Source organism: Lygodium microphyllum, chromosome 2 (assembly GCF_053477565.2).
Source record: "Lygodium microphyllum isolate KBCC chromosome 2, Lygodium_microphyllum_v1.1.10, whole genome shotgun sequence".
NCBI classification, from domain to species: domain Eukaryota; kingdom Viridiplantae; phylum Streptophyta; class Polypodiopsida; order Schizaeales; family Lygodiaceae; genus Lygodium; species Lygodium microphyllum.
In genome coordinates this window covers 48,933,068-48,955,778 of record NC_141136.1, presented here as the reverse complement: position 1 = coordinate 48,955,778, position 22,711 = coordinate 48,933,068, and positions in this window count along the sequence as shown.

Genomic DNA, 22,711 nt, shown 5'->3' with positions numbered 1-22,711 from the left:
AATCAAAGCTAAGAATAAGGGATATGAAGTGTTTCTTAGACATTGTTTGCCTCAGGGGGTTCACTATATATATATCCTCTATATAACGTGCGCTCATGGCCTATTTATAAATATCCTAATATATGATTTTTTCTTGAATAAAAGACAACCCTTTTCTATTCAATCTGTAAGTAACCCCTTTATATGACACCCTTTTGTATGTAAAAAATGTATCAAAATGCTGTTTTAAAAACCCTTTATTTTGAACTCACGTTATATATACATATATTTATGAGTGACCCCCCCCCTGAGTTGTTTGCTTGCTTGAATCATTACTCTTTTTCCTTTACTTTGGCCTCCAAAACAACCTCTAATAGTAGTAAGGCTTTGCTAGCATGACAAAACTTACATGATGGGAGGACTTTCATAGACCACTACATCAAACACAAATACAAATACAAGAAAGGAAATGAAAGCTCGCACAATGACACAAGAAGGGAGATAGAGACAAAAGGTTTTCGTTACTATTCTTCTTCTCTTTTTACACACACTACAATGTTTACTAAAGTGCAATCTAAAGGAAAGTAGCCAACTTAGTTAACTAATGTATAATTGACTATAGAAATCACTTAGCACTATAACTATTCCAAGTAAAGGTAGATTCAACTAACTAAATACAATCAATGATGAGTTAGTGGCCATTGAGCATCATGATAACTAATAATATGCTAAGTGTAGATATGAAGACCCATTTAGCCAAGTAATCCATCATCAATATTTCCATCTTAATGATATCTATTACTAGTATGAGAAGAATTGCTAGCTCAATTAGTGCTAAACTTTCATAAATAGATGCACACACAAGTTTGATCAACCTATTTTTGCAAATGAGATTTTCCTTGCATATGCAAGGAATCTAGGTCTTGCCTTCAGATTATATCATGGTATGGGATCAAATAAGATACCCATACATCACACATAGATGACATAAGTGCATTCTTTGATAGTGATTTAAGCTAGTCTACAACTCTTTGACCATTCTCAAAGTGATTCATATATCTAGGAACTCCAATGCTCTACTTTGGATTATACTTGAAAAAGGATTAAAATGCTACCCATATGGCCAAGAGTACCCTAGCCATTACACATCTACATATGATTGCCAAGCTATCCTTAGGGTTTTTTGGATCCTTTGAGGCAATCTTCAAGGTGTAAATTTTTTTAAACAAAACCTTGGACCTCACTCAACCAAGAGTGGTACCTCCCAATAGCTACACCACTCGTTGGGATCAAAATGCGTATTGCAATGATATGGGACCTAAATGGATTTTACAAAACTATGACAACGATATTGGTTAACTCATATTAGAGTTCATTCAACCTTTGAATTACAACCCCAAAGCTACGTGACCATGAGCATCTCAATTGTTAAGAAAAAATTAGGAGTTTGGGCATATATTCAAATGCCATTATTTATATAAACTTAGAAAAATATAGAAATGTTGTATACTTTTCTATTTGTTTCTAATATTTTTTGAAAAATGGGTTCATTTAAGATAGTTTTAAGTTCATTTAATGCTAGTTGATATATATGTCTTTATATACATTATGGCTTGGTTTATATTTACAAACATTGTATACTTTTCTATCTCTTTCTAATATTTTTAGAAAAATGGGTTGATTTAAGATAGTTTCAAGTTCATTTAATACTAGTTGATATATACGTTTTGATATACATTATGGCTTGGTTTATATTTACCTCATATTTACAATGTGATAAATGATACAATGTATTAGATTTCATCATTTATAAAAAAATTTGTATTCTTAAATATATTATTTCTAGTCATATTTCAAGACCTTCACAAACTATATCTATTTAATAACAAAATCTTCTTTTCATATTAACATTTTATAAAATGTGTTCTAATTACTTTGGCTTGTGAATGTTAATATGCATGGTAAGCATTCAGGAAGTTAATCATTCCAATACTAAGTCTCAAAGATTAAACCTTAGTTGTAGAAGAGAGCATAAAATTTTGAAAATGGCACTTGAGGTTGTGAAGTGAGAACAAACATACAAGAAAAATTGTGATTTAGACCTGAAAATAACTCTTGGAGATAAGATAGTAGTATTAATAATGATACATGAGGCTGAATTTTAAAATTGAGCCAAATATCTATTTAATCTAAGAGTCATATAAAGTGATCTACAAAGTTGTATGAGACTAAATTTTTAAAAAGAGCCTCCATCCATTCAAATTGAGATTTATATTACATGATCATGAGGATAGAAGATTGAACCAATAGTACTCCTTGAGGCTCAATTTTAAGATTTATCCTCATATCTATTAAATATGAGGCTCTTGTCATGTGTCAAAATTAATAAATGAGGGTCAATCTTAAAATTGAGCATCATGTGCAACTCCTTACACGTATTATGCAAAGGCAAATGTTCATCGACTCCTAGCAGAAATGTCATATCATGATACATGTGCTAGATGACATGGGCAACTTCCAAATGTCATTTCTTGCACTTTTTGTTCCAACTACATGCTTTCCATTAATACTCTTCATTATATTGCTCACTACCATGTGTTTGGTGGAACACCAATAGTATTATTTGAGGCTCAATTTTAAAATTGAGCCTCATATAATCCATTCAGGAGGAGAATCTTATCAAGTGCTCAAAAATGATACGGGTCATTGAGATTTAATAAGAAAATTGGGTCTCATATCCATTTAGATTTAGACTTATGTAACTCCTTGCACAAATTATGTAAAAATGATCATTAACTCCAAGATCAAATGATTATCAGTGTGGTATAGGTGTTAGAGGACATGGGTAACTCCTAGGTGTCATTTCTCGCACTTCCGATTCCAACTCCATGCTTTTGTTTACCATTTGTATTATTACACTATAAGATATAGGCCTTATACCGACGTTAAAAGCGACAAAAATGTAAATAACAAAATTTTCCCCCGTTATCACAAAAAGTGTCGTTATTGGCAATGCCATAGAACAGTCGGTATTAGCGTCATTATTGCATCGGTAACGCTGACGCATACAGGTAAATTTGCGACGCTAATAGCGACGATAACAGGGAAAAAAATTTATAATAGTTTTTGCATTGTGTACAATGCTCGTGCAAACAAAAACAAAGTTTACTTGAATCATAACACTGATATATGAAATAAATACATGATCACATAATGAAAGCGACTGGTACAATCATGACAAGATATCACTACTATATAGAAAATGTCTACACAGATTAGGCGACCAAAAAAGAGGGGTGTGTGAGCTCCAGGGATCCAAGGGCGAGCTACATATCCTCGTCATCTGAAAGCTCATCCCGCTGCAAAGGAGCATCGAACTGACTCTGCAAAAAAAGAAATAACTACGCATCAGTCCACCATACAATAATGCATTGTAATTAAATATGGTAACTACGGACAAGAAAGATGAGTGACTTATAGGGCCGCCGCTTCTATATAATCGGTCGATCAATGCAGTGAGACTGTGCCTCTCTGCATATCGAGTCTCAAGGCCGGTCGGATTGCGATTTATAATGGAGTGCTACAAAGAAAACAAAATACTAACTGTTAGAAACATGATTATCAATACAAAGGATATTGCAAAAAAATAAACAAGCAAAACAAAAGAAAAACTCACAAAGTCCTCTAGATATGTCATGTGGCCACCACTCACAAGATGATGGACAACTCCGGCCTCTAGTCATGCCCTCGCCGCCTCGCGCTACTGACTCCAACATCTTGGAGAATCTGTAGCCTCCTCCCTCAGTTGGCACTAGTTGTTTGCGTCTAGCCACTCGGGCTTTGTAGCCCCACTCTTGAGTGCCTTACATGCATCCAATAGTCTGTGTGACATATATGCACACATGAAGTCCATCATCCATCCCGTACAAAATCTATATGTTATGACTGGAACCGGAAACTCCTCATGCAAGGATGCTACTATGTAGTTCTTGCCCCCCTCCAGTATGTTTTTCCAATGATCTAAGACGTTGTGTCGAAAAACTTGTTGGCACAACTCTCTCATGCGAGCCATCACCCTCCCTCCCTCATCATTCATGATGATGGCTCCTGATCTATTATCGAAAAAATAGGCATATCCCTCTAGGGTATGCCTAAGATGGGTCCTCTCCCACCTGCGTCCACGCTCCTAGGCATATCCAGGAGACCCCTGTTTATCCGATGTACCGACTGGGGTAGTATCTATCGGTGTAGCACCCATAGGGGTGCCACCTGCACATGACTGAGAAAAAGCCGAACTAACTGGAGTAGACGTCCCCACATGTATGACAAATCCTAGAGGTGATGCAACTCCAGCAGAACGACAAGATGGAGACACCGCGTCCGTGCCTCCACAGCAACCACCTGAGCCATGCTCCTATAACCACCATGAGAGCGAGGAGTCGCACCTGTATCCCATGCCGACTGTGGGCTCACTACCTCCGTATCTCTACAGCATCCCCCTGACCCTGAAGCACTCCCTCCCTCTCACCCAAGTCTGGAGCGCCGACCTCGTCTGCTCGAGCTGAAGCACTTGATCGTGCCGAAGTAGATCTAGTAGAGCGGCCTGGCGATGTCTGAGACAGCTCCTAGTCTGCCATGTTTCTGAATCTTGCCTAACGATGTCCGAGATAGCTCCTGGTCCGCCATGTCTCTGAATCTCGCCATCTAATCTGGAGACATGTGCATGAAGCTATTTTGCAACTCCTCATCGCTCATCCCTCGACTCATCCTGAAAAGGTCACCTACCCAAATAAAAAATGATGTTAGTATAATCAATTTAAATTATACAAAGCACGGTAATATAAATCTTAAAAAAATGATCTCACTTAAAATGCATATCTTATGTATCCTTATAAGCGATTAGTCAATGAATTGAGTAAGTGGATGCTCCAAGTATGAAGTATTCTATGGTCCCATGTCAATCTCCTGACACAACTTCGCATACATTGGAAGGTCGATAGACATATCACCACAAAAGGATGAGTCCACCTCGGTCTCAAAGAATTCTTGGACTTCTGTATTTCCATCATTGTTAGTCAATGTTGGCTCCTCTACATGCTCCAAGCTTTCGGTGGCCTCCACCCCTTGCAATATTGACCCCTTTATTTGCATATTGTCCTCATCTATGCTCGAAACATTGCTTTGATCATATACTCTCGCACTTCGGGGAGCTGAAGGTATAACAACATACCACCATCGAGGTTGTCAAGGGTTTGGATAGAAGATTACATGTTCACAAACACGTACAAGAGAGATTAAACTATTGTAACATGTACCATGTCGTAATACAGTTAACAAACAAATGAGTTCATGCACCTGTTCAAAATGGGTCAGAAACACAAAGATGTCGTGCAAATTTGTCTATTTATTTTCTTCTATTTCGAGAAATCTAGATGGATCTCGTCAAACTATTGCTCTAGCTCCTTCAAGTACCGCTTTGAACCACTACACATTGAATAGTATCATGGAGAAGCTAAAGTAACCCACCATAACAATACTTTGCAAGTTCCCCAAATACTCCATCTCATCTATAACTGTGTTTGGATCCGTTGCTCGTCATCGGCTCTCCTACTCGAACCTTGCCATGATACCAGAGTCCATTGTGGAGCGCATTTTGTCGATACGCCTCACGCGAAAATGTTGTCCGCACGACCACACTGCATATTTTGTACTGTACAATGAAACACTAAAATTAGTTTTCGCATATAAAATATAGATACGACAAATCCTAAACACGTCATCACCTTTGGACTACATCCCCTCGAGAATTTCCACTCCTCCATTGAGATCTCCGCCCCTTTGTGAGACATTGCGGACAAAGCTCCATGCAACCATCGCATTGACATGAATTGGGGAATCTCCTCCATGCCCTCGGGATATTGAATCGGTTGATGGCATGTACTACGTCAAAATTCAGATCTCGCTTCCTCTCGATCTTGCCTAGCAATCTGGTACCTAGCAAGCCATGTCTCCATAGAGGCATGGTGCAACATACAAAAGTGATTCACCTTCTCCTCCATTGCAGCATCCATTCTTTTTTCTACCCCATTTTCAACCACCACATCTCTAGTCAATCTATCATCGTCCTTCAGCGACCATAGCATTTTGTTGTCTGGATCCACCGTTGGTAGCCATTGTGAAATAAGCACTAGCACCTCAGACACCAACCAACCTTTAGCCATGCTACCTTCTGGCCGAGCTCGTTGTCACACAAAGCCTTTCAGGGTTTTCATGAAGCACTCCAAGAAGAACATCCATCACGTATGGACAGGTCCAGTGATCTCCACTTCATCTACAAGATGTACAAGAAGGTGGATTTGTATCATGAGCATGCTGGTAGGTAGGTATTTCTCAAAGATAAAGGCCGTCTTCACTGCTCCCCATCTCGCGGATTCAATAGAGGACGTCTTAATCTCCTTCTGTGAGATCCATTGCATCAAAGTCGACAACCTGTAAATGGCCCCATGCATTTCTGGAGTCAGGTATCTACGATCATGATTGGTAATACAAACTGCCACAAATGAGAAAGCATTATAAACAATGGCTACACTCCAAATAGCAAAATGTGCACGCCAATTACAATCCATTCGTAGTACAAACCAGGCATATCTTATGCTAATCATGGGATTTTAGCCCTGATAATTGGTCGTCTTTAGAAAAAACAGACCTTAGAGAATGTATCATAGCCGTCGGAGTGCGAATAGACTTGACTACTTGCTTCACAATGTGGTCTTCTTTACTGGACAAAACCCAAGGAGTGTGAGGTAGCTGCACGTGACCATCAGCGCTCGACTGCGGCTAAAGCACCTCCATCTTGTTTACCTCCTCCAAATCCATTTGTGCCCCTATAGTGTCTCTCTTTCCTGTGATGTGGTCCCATAGCAAGCTACCCACATTCTTGAAAATATGCATGGGATCCAACAAGTGGTTGATCTGTAAGTGGGTCCAATATGGCAACTAGTAGAAAACTGAGAACCGTCGGATTCCATTTGGATGTGACTTCGGGACCATTTTCAGCTCGTACCAGCTTGCGGCATTCATACGTGTTGGAGGTCATCTAAGAAAACCTTATATGAGTTCATGACCCTCTAGCAAGAAAGCGGTGTATCCTTGATATACCATCTTTTGCATGGTTCATGACCTTTGGGAGTCCAACTGTGGCCCGCACAATGGACATGCATGATAACTTGAGGTAACCAGATCTGTTCCAACACCTCTATCCAGTGAATACAAACTTGAACGAGATAACATATAGATATTACCAACGAGAATGGAAGCCTATTTATCTAAGCATTCTCTGAATCTCGAAAATTCATGCATCATCCACATGAGAATGGCTCAAATATTGGTGCACTATCGACCATCGCACTTGCTTATATCTTGCACGGTGACCCCCTCCTCCAACAAAATCTTAAGCTCATCGACTAATGGATGAAGATACATGTCCATATTTTTGACTTTGTAGCAGCCGGGGATGAGTAAGCTAAGGATGAAATGTCCTTTCTTCGTAGAAAGCCATGGAGGGATATTGTAGTCGACAAGGACTATAGGCCACACACTATAAGAAGTTGAGTGCAGACCGAATGGGTTCACGCCATCCATTGTAAGACCGAGCTGAATATTCCTTAGCTCTCAGTCAAAGCCTAGGAAGGTAGAGTGAATGTGGCTCCATGTGCGTGAATCCGCTGATATTCATTGAACTCCATCTATGGATCTATTCTGCACATGCCATGTTGTTAAGCTTGCCATGCCGGATGTACGAAACATGTGGTTTATGCGGGGGACAAGCGAAAAGTATCTAAGAACTTTTTGAGGGATGGTTTGCCCTTGCAAGTCCTATTGATACCCATGAGCACCACACTTTGGACATGTCTCCATAGTCTCATATTCTCCTTGAAACAATATGCAATCGTTGACACATGCATGGATGATGTTGTAGTCCATGCCAAGCTTTCGTAAAACATGTCATGCATCATCACGAGACTCAAGCATGGTATTTGCAGGTGGTAATATATGATATTTCAATAACCTGAAAAAAAATCATAAAATACCTTGAAAAAGCACAAATATTTTTAATGATAGTGCCGAAAGAAATCAACAAAGCATACGTACAAGGTACCTGAACAACTCGGTCACACTTGCATCGCTCCACCCGTATTTTGCTTGCACACTTAGGAGTGTAAGCAGTGTCTTCAGGCGAGATACTCGGCACCCATCATATAATTGTATGGATGCTTCCTCTCTAAGCGGATCAGAAAACTCGATATCCATGGAAATCAATGCATCGATCATTGCCTCCATCTCAGGATCCAAGATTGTAGATAGGTCCGGAAGGCTGCCTGTCTCCTCTGGTATTGACGTATAGATTGGGTAGTACCTTTCAAGTGGTGGATTGGCTTAGGAGCTCCATCCATCGCACGCCCACGAACTCTTCTAATTGGTTGCAAAGGGTGCACTCCTCCTTGGGACGAGACGTCACCTCCCTAGATAGAAAATTTTCTAGCCACACCCAATCTTCTTGTATATGGTATTCAATTAGCTTACGAGTACAATGCATGATTGATATTAACTTTTCTTACCGTTTGCTGAAAATCTGCAATCACCTGATCAATGATCTCAGGTTGAAACTCGCCCGAAGCGTCGTACGTGTTCTATAGACAATCAACGTTTTTGTCTAATTGCCAGCTTGCATTGAAAGCAAGGACATGGGACACGCTGATTAAGATACGCCTCGCGATCTTGAACAAAAAGACCTTCAATATTTTCCATTTTGTCTACGTTACGGCAAACAATTTGTTTTTGTTATCATTCTTTTTTTCTTAAATTTTTTGAGAAGGGATTTCTTCTCTTGTAACTCAGCAAAAATTAATGTATGTAAAGTCTCCACCCGCCCACCCACCCACAGATTAACATATATATGTTGCAGTGTTTCCCGTCTCGTGGTATTGCACCGGACCTCTCCACCACTCTTTCTTTGTTTTTTATCCATTCATTATCTCCTCTCCTTCCATGTCTCTCTCTCTTTTTCTCTTTCTTTATTATGTTGTATGTTTACTCTGTCTCTCTCGTTCCTTCTTCTTTTTTCTCTTCCTCCCCCTCTCTCATTTTCTTTAGCAATCATAGCTATGACTACGATGAAGACCACGTCCACGACTATGACTACAACTACAACCATGACCACGACCACGACCATGACCACGACTACGACTATGATGACCATGACCACGACTACGACTATGATATGACTATGACCATGACTATGATTATGACCATGACCATGACCATGACCACGACCACGACCATGACCACGACCATGACCATGACCACGACCACGACCATGACTATGACTATGATGACCACAACCATGACTACGACTATGACTACGACTACGACCATGACTATGATTATGACCATGACCATGACCATGGCCATGACCATGACCACGACCACGACCACGACCATGACTACGACTACGACCACGACCAGACCACGATTATGACTACGACCACGAGCACGACTACGACCGCTATAATAAACAAGGAAAGAAGAAGAAGAAAAAAAAAAACAACAACTACTACTACTACAACAAATAAGAAAAGAAGAAAAAACTACTACTACTACTACAACAAAAAATAAGAAAACTAAACAACAATAAACAAGAAAAGAAAAGAAATACTAGTACTACTACTACAATAACAAACAACAACAATTAATTTCCTTTGGTCTCTTCCTCTCCCCCTCTCATTTCCTCTCCCTCCCTCACCCTCTCTTTCTCTCTTTCCCTATCAGGTTTCATGGTTTTTCTCTCTTTTTCTCTCTCCTCTCTCTCTCTCATATTTTTTCTCCTCTCCCTCTCTTATTTCCTTTTCTCTCTTTCTATCCGTCTCTCATTTCCTCTCCCTGCCTCACCCTCTCCCTCTCTCTCTCTCTTTTCCTATTATGTTTAGTGTATTTTCTCTCTCCTCTCCCTCTCTCATTTCCTTTTCTCTCTTCCTCTCCCTCTCTCATTCGCTCTCCCTGCCTCACCCTCTTCCTCTCTTTCTCTCTTTTCCTATTAGATTTAATGTTTTTTCTCTCTTTTTCTCTCTCTCTCATTTCCTTTTCTCTCTTTCTCTCCCTCTCTCATTTCCTCTCCCTCCCTTACCCTCACCCTCTCTTTCTCTCTTTTCCTATTAGGCTTAATGTTTTTTCTCTCTTTTTCTCTCTCCTTTCCCTCTCTCATTTCTTTTTCTCTCTCCTCTCCCTCTCTCATTTCCTTTTGCTCTCTTGCTCTCGCTCTCTCATTTCTTATCCCTCCCTCACCCTCACCCTCACCCTCTCTTTCTCTCTTTCCCTATTATGTTTAACATCTTTTCTCGCTTTTTCTCTCTCCTCTCATTCTCTCATTTTTTTTCTCTCATTTCCTTTTGCTCTCTTCCTCTCCCTCTCTCATTTCTTCTCCCTCCCTCACCCTCTTTCTCTCTTTCTCTCTTTCCCTATTATGTTTAATGTTTTTTCTCTCTTTTCCTCTCCCTCCCCTCTCTTTCTCTCTCCCTCCCTCTCCCTCTCCCTCTCTTTCTCTCCTTCAATGTTTCCCTCTCCCTCTCCCTCCCTCTCCCTCTCCCTCTCCCTCTCCCTCTCCCTCCCTCTCCCTCTCCCTCTCCCTCTCCCTCTCCCTCTCTCATTGCCCTATTATGTTTAATGTCTCCGGATCCCTCCCTCTCCCTCTCCCTCTCTCTCTCTCTCTCTCTCTCTCTCTGTCATTTCCTCTCCCTCTCTCCTTTCCCTATTATGTTTAATGTCTCCCTCTCCCTCTCCCTCTCCCTTTCCCATTTCCTCCCTCTCTCATTTCCTCTCCCTCCCTCTCCCTCTCTTCCTCTCTCATTTCCTCTCCCTCTCTCAATACACACGAATTATACCAAAAACAAGTAAAAGAGAAAGAGAAAACACAAATGCAAAGCAAGAATGGACAATGCACTCACCGTAAAGGCTCAAAGAAGGGTTTGGCGGCTCCTCTTCATGTCAGCAGCTCCTCTTTGCCCTCCGTACACATTGAATGATACGCATTTGGAGAAGGATATGCATGGAAGCAGCCAAGGCCGGAGAGACGTGCATATTGGAGGTGCAACCAGCAAGCTTGGTACTCTAGTGGGTTGTCTCAGGCTATATATTGCAAGATGAGTTGAACGGACTAGTAGGTAATGCTAACTCTAATTGATGAGAGAGTTTGACAAGAAGCAGATACGAATAACTAATTACAAATGTAGTGGTGGCACTTCAGTTATGCATCATTAATGGCCTATGTATCGACCTAACCTGCATGTACTTCGGGTCCAAAGCAGAATGCCATTGGCTCTTAGCTTCTATAATCAGTTTCAAATATAATCGTTTGTACATTCTACCTTAGTCTTCTTCCTTTTCTCTTGACAAAGTCCTCCTCCATGAATGCCCTATATGGATCATGCTGTTACCCCTATCTTGATGCCAAGTGTCACAAAATCATGGGGTTGGCATTGTGTTTGTGTCTTATGGGATCCGCAGTAGAAGGAGTCCTCATGAGTTCCAACAACTCCAAGATACTTCAAGCATGGAAATCATCCTCTTTATTAAATTCTCCCCATTCCAAATGAGGGGAAAGAGGAGAAGAGTGATGACATGCAATGTGAAGTAGCACAAAAAGACGAGACTCACAACAACCACTTGTTACTTCATGTGCCTAGAACGTTCCCCAAGCTATTAAGAAGACTAAGCAGAGAAAGACATTTACTTGGCCTGCTATGGTGGCCCCACAAAGCCCCCAACATATCTACAAAGAGCCTTCCACAAAAGGCCAAGGCCTAGGAGAGCACCTCCAAAAAGGAGAATATTCAATTGAGGTCATAGTCTGAGAAGAGCATTGTTAGGGGGGTATGTGTCAAGCCACTAACCATTGGGGTTCAAGAGACAAGATAGGAGAGAAGAAAGAATCAAGATGCAATTGAAGGATACTGAATCAACTCTTGAAGAAAACTTTGTTCACTTGTAGTAGCACACACAAGTTACAAACTTTTCATCCAAGGCAAAGGCTTGGACAAAACTTTGTCAAGATGATAGCTTGACCACACTATTCTTGAGAGGGAAATGGAAATCACTGGGGAGATACTCCAGACTCCTTATTTTTAGGCTCTTTGAAATTGAAGTAAAAGAAAGAGACCATTGGCACAATTGAGGATGAACACAATAGCCTTTGTTATGATGACTACACCATTAATAGAATATTTGAGGAGGTGACTATGAAACCCATCTAGACGACTTTCTAGATGACATGGTAGTACCCACTCCAGTCTGCAAAACCCTTACTCTTGAATGACCTCTCACCTTGGATGAGGTTCAATTTGTAGTTTCCAAAGTGAAACCATGGAAAGCTCTGGGTCTTGATGGTGTGTCTATTGAGCTCTTTTAGTAACTTTGGGATTCTTGTGGAATGAATTTAGTTGACATAATGCATGTGTAAAGAAAATCTATTGTTATACTGAAAACGATTAACCAAAGGATGATCAAGCTAATCCTAAAGTCCTTGATGTGTACCAAAGTGACCAATTGGCATATCTTGATGATGTTGAACTTTATCTATAAGGTGGTTTCCAAGACCATGGCTTTGAGAATAAAGCATCTCTTGGGGAGAATTGTTTGCCCAAGGCAATAGGGCTTCATCAATAAAAAATAAATTCAAGATGCCATCCTCAACCTATTTTTTTGGATGGATTTTGCCCTTAGACACACCTATGACTTTTGTCCTAGTCAATATTGACCTTGACAAAGCATACGGTCATGTCCATTGAATGTACATCTAGTAGGTCCTCAATGTGTTTGAATTTGGGCATATCTTTGTAAGTAGGATCGACTTCTTATTCACCAATGACTTTACATATGTCAAAAATTAATGGAAGCCTTTCTAACCCCTTTTCTCTCACAACTTTGATCAATCAAGGATGCCCTTTGGCACCTCTTCTTTTCGCTCTAATTATGAATCCATTGGTATGAAAGATTGATGTCAAACTATAGAAGAGAGTCATCAAAGGATTGCCACTCCTAGATGGATCCTCTACAACATCATAATTTTTTTGTTAATGATAGTATATCAATAGTAGCTACAAAAAAAACATTTTGGATGAGGCAAACCAAGATAGAGCTAGTTTCCCTCACTTTGGATGTTCCTCAAGAGTGGATGCTAAGCTATGGCTTCAAACTTCTCAAACCTAGGAAGTGATGAAGTATCTCAATGCCCCAATTAGAGTGGGACTCACATCAAGACAATGACTTCAATGAAATTATATAAACAATAAGGCCAAAACTAAAAAATGGATGGGTGTCCCCCATCACTTCTAGGAGAGTAGCACTCGTCAATGTCAAGAATCACGTGGTGGGGGGATTTGGTCAAGATGCTGTGCCGAACACACACAGAATGCACAAGAAGAAGCTCACTCAAGAGACAAGAAGAGAGATGGAGGCCAAAACGTTTTCTTGCTGGTTTCTTCTTCTTCTTCCACACACTTTACAATGTACACAAAGTATAGATAAGATACAACATAAAGGAAAGTGGCCTACTAAGTCAATGCATAACCGACTACACTAGTCGATTGGCGCTATAACTATGCCAGCTGTAAATAGGTGTAACAACCTGAATATAATAAGTAATGAGTCAGTGGCCATGTGAGAGTCATAATGACCACCGATTTGCTAATTGTAGATGTGAGGACCCATCTAACCAGGTAGCCCATCATTAATGTCCGCATGTGTTGAGCTTGTCATCTCAACACTCCCCCTCAAGCTCAACTACATCTCTGCAACTCCAAGTAAGCTTCGAAACTTTTGAAGCTTCTCTGTAACCAATGCCTTTGTGAAGATGTCACATATCTGATCCTGTGTGCTTACATACACCAAGTCAATCTCACATGCTAGTACCTTCTCTCTTACAAAGTGGTAGTGTACCTCAATATGTTTTGTCCTCGCATGGAACACAGGGTTCCTAGCCAACTGTATACCGCTCATGTTGTCACAAGAAATGACAACTGGACCTTCCACCTGCACATCTAAATCAGCCAATAACTTTTGTAGCCATACTACCTCACATGCTGCAATAGTAGCACCTCTATACTCAGCCTCTATACTCGACAAAGCAACTATAGATTTATTTTTGTTGCTCCAAGTAACTGTTGCACTACCAAGAGAGAATATGTATCCGCTGGTAGATCTTCTATCAGACATACTACTAGCCCAATCTGCATCTGTGTATCCAAACACCTGTACATCTGTACTTGCCTCATAGAAAATTCCATAATGTACTGTGGACTTCACATATCTCAATATTTGTCTGACTACATCCAAATGTGGCTTTCTAGGTACTTGCATAAACTGACTCACAAGACCAACAACGTAGCTCAAGTCTGGCCTTGTAATGGTCATGTAGATCAAACTCCCCACTATCCTCCTAAACATAGTAGGATCTTCTATCTCATCCCCAACATCAGCACTCAACTTTACATTCTGCTCCAATGAGACTGAAAGTGGTTTGCATGCTGTCATACCATACTTGGACAACATATCCAAGCCATACTGTCTTTGGGACAGCCATATACCATCATCACATCTGATCACCTCAATGCCAAGGAAGTACCTTAGCTCACCTAAATCCTTCATCTCAAACTTCTTCTTCAAAAAGTCCTTGACTTCAGCAATCCCACTATCACTATCACCTATAATAATCAAGTCATCCACATAGATGACTATGATGATGTAATATATCAAATACTGAAAAGGTTAATGGGAATTTTTTTTTTCTTCTCCCATCGGCGACATTCGTGCTAGAAGGGGAGAGGGAAATAGAAGGGCCAAAAAGCTCCTCGCTGGAGCTTGCTCAGCCTTAGGGCCATGCCGCCTAACACGTTAGGTGAGAGGATCCCTCCCCTCCCCTATTTAACTAGAAGGGGGGTTGCTGTCGAGGGAAGGAAATGAAGGAAGCTGAGCGCCGTCGTGTTGACCGAAAGGAGGGAGTAAGTCCCCCTATTTAATTTGTGAGAGAGGGAGTGAAGGCTGCTGCCGTCGAGTACAAAAGGAGGAAGGGAGGGCCACCACAAGCCGTGCTGCGCGTGCTGGCGAGAAGCTGCCAAGTGGCCGTCGGGCCTGGACCTCGTCGCCTTTGCTGTGGCCGTGCTAGCCGTCAGAACGCCAATACGGTGTTGAATTTTCCCCCCTCCTGCCACGTACCAAAAAAGAAGCTGTAGAAGCTTCTAAGTGAAGCTTCTAAGGGGGCTAGATAAGCCCCCTTTCCCCTGGCTTCGAAAACCCCCCCCCCCCGGTTTTAAAATCCCCTTAGCCCCCATTCCCCTGGCCTCAAAACCACCATTCCCCCCCTCTCTTGTTAAACTCATTAGCTTTTGTCTTGGGCTTTATAAGCCCCTTTTCCCTGCTTTTAAAACCCCTTATTACCCCCCGTGTTTTTTTAAAAAAAGCCACTTAGCCCCTTTCCTTAAGCTTTTTTTTTGTATTTTATAAATCCTCAACCACACCCCCTGTGTATTAACCCTTAAACCCCCTAACCCTTGGCTTGGGAACCACCCCTTTTTCCTCCGTATTTATACCTTCCCTAGCTCTCCCCTTGTGGCATATTGAAACCCCCTTTTAAGTTTGACTTAAGGGTCTTTCGACCTTATTTATAGCCTTTACGGTTACTATATCCCCTTAGAAGTTCTCTCCTGCACCTTGTGTTTTTTCCATCCCTTTTCGTTCCTAGTTTGAGCAAGTCATTAAAAGACCATTAAGCCTTTCCCATGGCTTCAACGGGTCTTAATCGTAGAAGACTCTGAACCACCCTTTCGAATTTCCCTAACTTCCAAGGAGGGAGTCTTCCAAAAACTACTATCAACAAGCGGTGCAAGGAAGCGACGGTGGAACTCCTAGGAGGAGTTGTAGAGCTGCTTCCACATTCGAAAAACTACAATTGCGATGCCTCCTAAGAAAGTCCAAGGCGTAGCCGTGGGAGGGTCATCTCCCGGTATCCATGTGGATATCTCACCCCAAAACCAGGTTTTTCTTCTTGGCTTTAATTCGGTTTTAAGTCGATCATCCAAAGAGAAATTGTTAGGGATAGGATATATTTGTTCGAGTTATTTGTAATGAAGGAGTTTGCTTATTTGAATGAATGATAATGTATAGAACTTAGTTTCCTTCGAATTGCATCAAGCATTACAAATTACGAGCAAGATGATCCATTTACTATAGTAGTATATTTTAGTTAAATCCTAAAGGTATAGAAATTATATCTTGCACCATTAGTTTTATTCCTTTCACAACGAATCATTGTAAATGATTAAATTCATGAAAGGTTTCTTTCGTTGCTCAAATTACTAGGAAGTTATCATTGCTAATTGCACATCTTAGGAAGGGAAATGTTTGTTATTTGGCATGAGTTCATCTGCAAGGAAAAAGGAAGTTTAAATTGAACTCTATTGACTGAAAAGTAAATTGTCACAAGGATAGCAAAATTGTGACAAGACGATTAATATTACCTTCCAAAAGATATCCAAACCAATCTAAACATAGAAATATTCATACCCTAAGCACTTGACTACTTTCCTTATTGTAGGGTCAAAAAAAAAATTCGTAAAGATAAAGAACTAGGGCTGTCCCCGAGATTCTTAAAAAGAAACCCTAGGCCCGACATACGTCAGCTTAAAGGATCTAAAACAGATTATTCCATCGCAGGACTTGTGCAGCAAGTACGAAATCATTTAGTCTTGTGATTGATTCACAAGGAGAAAGGGTAACAACCCTCAATAAGGATGGCAGATCCCTACGCAAGTTATCTTGCAAAAGGACGTACTTTTGGATATCCTCCTAAATAAGGAAAGTTGTAAACCGAAAACTAGCATATCTAAGGAACTTTAGGGTTGACTAAGTTGGGTTAATAAGGTACGCCCTACACCGGAATGTAAAGGATCTTGCCAATTTACAAGACACCTTGGCAACGAGTGCTGATACACTCAAAAGGAAAGAATGCTTCCTTAGCAGTTTGCTAAACAACACGGTTGATTAATGGAAATGTTTGTGCTTGCTAGAGGTTTTAGGGCTCTGTTTGAATTATGAATTATAAATTAAATGAGTAGCTATACTTCAGGTTAAAGGCATGAAGAAAGAGGCAGTTTCAGTTACCCCCACTACCTGCCTAACCCTAACCAAGGGGGTTATTCACCGCGCTGGGAACGTGGACCAAACCCGCCGCGAGAGGTCTCTCCGTTGAGCTCTACTTGGAGTAGGAGGACGCTTGGGTGCTAGGGGGGGCTCTGGCCGTAAATCCCTCGCCTTCCGGGTCCTGCACAAGAGGCTAACGTGACTCGGGATTGGATCTCGAGGCCCGCATACTAGTTTATGGGCGGAAGCTTGGAATAGTGATCCCTGGGGATTACTGGATAGCCTTCGGGCGGATTATGGACAAGCCTACGGGCGGAACTCCTTGTATTTCAAAGATAAAATGATGAAATGTAAAAAAAAGAACTTACTTGATATTGTTTTTCTATGTCACGTGATAAGATTACGTGAAGGAACCAGTGCTTAACAGGATTAATTAAAGAAGCTGATTGTTATATGTCAAATTAATCTGTTAGATAATTACATAACTAAAACAAACCGAGGAAAGTGCGGAGGATGGGCCATGGGTCCGTCCTATGGTTGGGTGGTCCCGGTTAGCCAGGAACTTTTCTCAAAAATCTCGAAGAATAGCGGGATGATCATCAAAACGAATAACGAGAGCGATGACCTAGAGTTACGTCTTACCCGATTAACGCTGTTTTAGGGGAATGGAATGGGACTATGCCTTATGGCAGAGAGGTTGAGCCTTGCATCCCTCTCGTTTCCCATTCTCCTTGAACTAAGTGCAGCATGAATCCGCTTCAGACCTGGCATTTCTGCGTAAAGTAGTTCCCTCGGGTCTAAAGCTAGTTGCTGTTAGCTAATGACCAATCATGAAAACCCTAATTCCGGTCGATCCTAAGTGGGAACGACCAGGATACTTCCGCTACGTGGCAGATGCGGGAAGACCTAGATCGCAAAACCCGTAACATTCCATGGGAGTGCCGGGCGGAGTTTTCTAGACATCCTTTCCGATGGACTGCTAAGACGTGTCCTGGATGATACTAGTGGACACGTTACAGATGACCAAACCTGCATCTCCCTTTCTCACATAAAGCGAGTGATCAGCATATCAGAAACATAAAAGCCAATATTGACAAGATACTTTCTGATCTTGTCAAACCATGCTTTAGGTGCTTACTTGAGTCCATAGAGCGCCTTCTTCAACCTGCACACATACATGGGATGCTCTAAATCTTCATAACTTCCTAGCTGATCCATATACACTTCTTCGTGCAAATCACCATGCAAGAAGGCATTCTTCACATCCATTTGCTGCAACCTCCAACCTTTGGCTGCTGCCAAAGCAATCATACATCTGACAGTTGCCATCCTAGCAACTGGACTGAAGGTTTCTTCATAATCTATGCCATATCATATCTGGGCATAGCCTTTTGTAACCAGCCTAGCTTTGTACCTACTAATAGAATCATCTGCATTCTACTTAATCTTATAAACCCACTTACATCCAATAGCTTTCTTGCCCTTCGGCAATGATACTAGATCCCAAGTCTTATTGGCCTCTAATGCAGCCATCTCCTCATCCATTGCTGCATCCCAATGAGCATGAACAATAGCCTCCTCAAAACATGTGGGCTCAACATCCTCAATCACTTTCACCATATAAGCATAATGGTGAGCTGCATAACCTTCAAAACCAAATCTGTTAATAGGGTATCTCACCCTGCTAGACCTACGTACCCCTGGATCACTCAATGGAGTCTTTGCATTTACGCGTGCTCTCTGCACACCTGGAGTCCTCACTGAAGGAATGCCAAGCTCATCATCCAAGCTCTCTGAGCCACTAGAGTCTCCATCAAGAACTACATCAATGCCATCTGACACTTTATTCTTTCCTTTGTCTTTACCTGTAGTGCTACTAGATGCACCTGAAGATGTAGAGCTACTCCTTAGTCTCCCAGACCAAGGACTACCAAATGATGTCTCTAGTCCACTGAGAGTTCATGATTCTTGCTTTTCAGCCTGCATATGAGTGTCATGATCATCATCATCATCCAATGCATCACCACTAGATGCATGCCAACTGCTCATTTCATCAAAGATGACATCCCTGCTCACTCTGAACTTACATGTGACAGGGTTATAACAACGATACCCTTTTTGCTCTAAAGAGTATCCAATAAAAAAACATTTTTCTACCTTTGGATTAAGCTTCTTCTGTAGCTCATCTGGCACATGAACATATGCAACATAGCCAAATACCTTCAAGTGCGATACATCAGGCTTCTTGCCAGTAAAGCATTCTTCAGGAGTCATACCATGAATTGCAGCTGTGGGAGTTCTGTTCATAATATAAACGGCAGTATGAATAACCTAATACCAAAAATGCTTAGGCATATTCTTTTCAGCCATCAAGGCATGTGCAACTTCTGTAATATGCCTGTTTTTCCTTTCTGCAACTCCATTTTGTTGTGGGGTATACCTGCATGTGAATTGTCTCTTTATCCCATGAGACCTCAGAAAATCACTGAACTCATTCAAGAGGTACTCTCCCCCTCCCCCTCCCCCTCCATCTGACCTCAAGCAATGTACTTTCAAGCATGTTTCTCTTTCAACTGCAGACTTGAAAGTTCTAAAGTGCTCAAACGCTTCACTCTTTTCCTTCATAAAATATACCCACAGCTTTCTAGAACAATCATCAATGAATGTGACAAAGTATGAACTGCCTCCAAGAGATACATTTTGTGTAGGCCTCCAAATATCTATATGCACAACATCAAGGATATTTTTGCTTACATCTCTGTCATGTGAAAAGGGTTGTCTTGCCTGCTTACCAAACTGACATGCTGCGTATACCTTATGAAATTCTGCAATTCTAAATGTAGGCAAACTTGTAACCAACCCTTTGGACTGCATTAATTTCAGCCTTTGTACATTTGCATGTCCAATGCATTTGTGCCAAATTTCAATATCTGCAACAACACCTTTTCCTTTAGCATACATAGCAGCATTCATAGTAGGAATTCTAGCATCCAGAGTAAACATACATCCAACTCTACTTCCCTTTGCAACCAACCTACACTTGTCATTGAAGTCTTCTACAAAGCAGCCCTTTGCATTAAATCTGACTTGCAGCCCTTGCTCTACCATTTGACCGACTGACACCAAGTTCTTTGTAATAGATGGCACATGTAATACATCTGAAAGACTCTTTGTCTTACCATCATGCAAGGACAAGGGAACTTTTCCAATGTGTGAAATTGGGTGGCATGAATCATCACTCATCTGCACATAACCTGTATTTTGCAAATCCTGCATCTCTTCAAACCATTCTGCATGGCTGGTCATATGATTGGATGCACCTGAATCAACATACTAAACATCATCATGTGTTCCCTTTCTTGTAACAGCATCAGCATATGCTGCATAACAAACAGACGTTCATTTTTGTCTTCATTCTGTCATGAAGACGATACATAGTTTCCTTGCTGCAACTTACCACTGTGAATATCATCTTTCTTAACATAACATTGGGCTACAATATGACCTGTTTTTCCACAGTAGTGACACACAATAACAGAGTTGTTAGAACCTCTGTTCTACCATCCACCTCTTCCTCTAAAGCTCCCCCTGCCTCTAAATTTACCACGACCTTGTGAAACCTGCATATTGCCAAATTGCCGATTCAATCTATTTTGCTGGTTGTCACTACCACGTCCTGTACCACGGCCTCTTGAAGAGGATCTACCATGTTTCCTTCCTAAACTAGAGTAAAATCCTTGGACCTGTTCACCATTTTTTTCAGATGAATCACCCTGCATATTGATCTCTTTCAGTAATCATGAGAGAGATCAGCTCATCAAAATCTAGAAATGGCTTCTGTACATATACTGAAGTAACAAATGATTTCCATGCTTTCTCATTGTTAAGGCCACTCAGAGTGGATGAAACCAAATCATCATCATCCGGCATTGTATCAATCGCTGCTAAAGCATCTGCAATGCTCCTCACCTTCAACACATACTCATTGACAGACATTTTCCCTTTCTTCAAGGCATTCAACTCTTGCTTGAGTTGAATCTTTCGTGCCTTTATGTTTACTGAAAACATACTCTAAAAAATCGTCCAAGCTGCATGTGAAGTTTCTGCATTCTTGATATGTCCCAGCATAGTATTATCAATTACTGCAGCTAGCCAGTACATCACCTTATTGTCTTTCGCATTCCACTCTTTCCATGCTTTTAACTTATCTGCAGTCAAATGGATACCCATCTCTGGCTCCTTTTCTTCACCTAAGACAAACTCATAAAGGCCCTTTCCAATGAGGAAGTTCCTCACACGGTATCGTATTGCTGCGCATCCGAGGTGTGAAATCCACCCAGATGTTGTGTGTGTGACATTTGTTACTTTGTATATACTTAGTCGTTGTGTTTACATTTATTTTCTACGTGTGAGTATAGTGGAGAGAAGATTGGAGGCATAGTGATGGGCATGCATGGGAAGTTTGGAAATATTATGGATGTGGAGATCGTGTTTTGTGAACATGCTGAGCACAATGTTGTATTACGGACTTTATAAAAAGTCTGAGTCTTTGTGGCGAGAATGCTACAGTTGAACAAGTTCAGGAACTTTGGGCTATCTTGCACCAGAGTATGCACTATGGGGCAAGGTCTCAGAAAGTTGTGATGTATACAGTTTTGGCATTTTATTGCTAGAACTAGTTAGTGGTAGGAAACCAATTGAGAAGCTTGGATCTGGATAGAAGCACACTATAGTAGAATGGGCAGTGGCCGAAGGATGACTTATGGAGCTCTTAGACCCAAAATTGTGTAGGATATGTGATGAATAAGATTTAAGGAGGGTGGTTCAAACTGCAACAATGTGTGCTCAGAATAGTCCAAAAAAGATGCTGCCATCGATAATTTTAGTAATGAGAATAAGCTGGAAAGGCTGAAGAGGGAGCGGATTGGATTGCTTTTCTGCAAAAAAAAAGTCGCTTTTGTAGGGCCTATTGAGGAAGGACTATTTTTGAAAGAGGAGTTTTGGGGGCAAAAGGAAATCGGACGAGGAGAACACGGGAAAGAAAAGCTTTTGGGAGGAAAGACGCAGGCAAGTGGATATATGCAGGATGGTTGTGGGTGTGCTTTCGGAAGAAGTGCTAATTGAGTAGGACAACTAGCGTTGTCATCATCATCAAGGGGAGCACGTGTTTTCAGGTCGTTGATTGTCGGGGCTGTGACTACAGCGCCATGATTTTCATGGAGTTGGTTTGCGTACTATAATTGGAGGGCTCTCTTCGACCTGCAGCAACTGATGAATGGATTATTGAAGAACTCCTTGATATTGGAGAGGACGAGGCAACTGGGGGGGAAGACGGAATTCAGCGGAAGTCAATCAGAGAGGAGCTACGGAGACCAAAAGGAGATGAATTGAAATCAAAGTAGCTGTGCGACTTGCTAAAAGGAAGGCTAGGATGAGGCATGAGCTCTGCTAGTGACAAAGGATGAGAAGACGATTAAGGGAAAGAATAAACAGAACAGGGGAGTTCAGGATGGAGGAGAGAAGAACGAGGAGAATAAGGAAGAGG